Genomic DNA, 704 nt, shown 5'->3' with positions numbered 1-704 from the left:
CTTTCACTTTCATTGAGAGGCTCTTTAGTTCTTCTTCACTTTCTGCTATAAGGGTGGTTTCATCTGCATATCTGAGGTTATTGATATATTTTCTGGCAATCTTGATTCCAGCTTGTGCTTCATCCAGCCGAGCATTTCTCATGACATACTTTGCATATAAGTTAAATAAGTAGAGTGACAATATACAGCCTTGACATACTCTTTTCCCTATTTGGAACCAGTCTATTGTTCCATGTCCCGTTCTAACTGTTGCTTCTTGACCTGCATAAAGATTTCTCAGAGGCAGGTGAGGTGGTCTGGCATTCCCATCTCTTTCAGAATTTTCCACAGTTTGTTGTGATCCACACAGTCAAAGAGTCTGGTATAGTCAAAAGAATAAGTAGATGTTTTTCTGGAACTCTCTTGCTTTTTTGATGATCCAGTGGATGTTGGCAATTTGATCTCTGGTCCTCTGCCTTTTTTAAATCCAGCTTGAACATCTGGAAGTTCACAGTTCACATATTATTGAAGCCTGGCTTGGAGAATTTTGAGCATTACTTTACTAGCATGTGAGATGAGAGCAACTGTGCAGTAGTTTGAACATTCTTTGGCATCGCCTTTCTTTGGGATTGGAATGAAAACTGACCTTTGGTCCAGTCCTGTGGCCACTGCTGAGTTTTCCAAATTTGCTGACATATTGAGTGCATCACTTTCACAACATCATC

The sequence above is a fragment of the Bison bison genome, unplaced genomic scaffold, assembly GCF_000754665.1.
Source record: "Bison bison bison isolate TAMUID 2011002044 unplaced genomic scaffold, Bison_UMD1.0 scf7180017857776, whole genome shotgun sequence".
Taxonomy (NCBI): Eukaryota; Metazoa; Chordata; class Mammalia; order Artiodactyla; family Bovidae; genus Bison; species Bison bison.
This window is presented reverse-complemented; position numbering follows the sequence as displayed.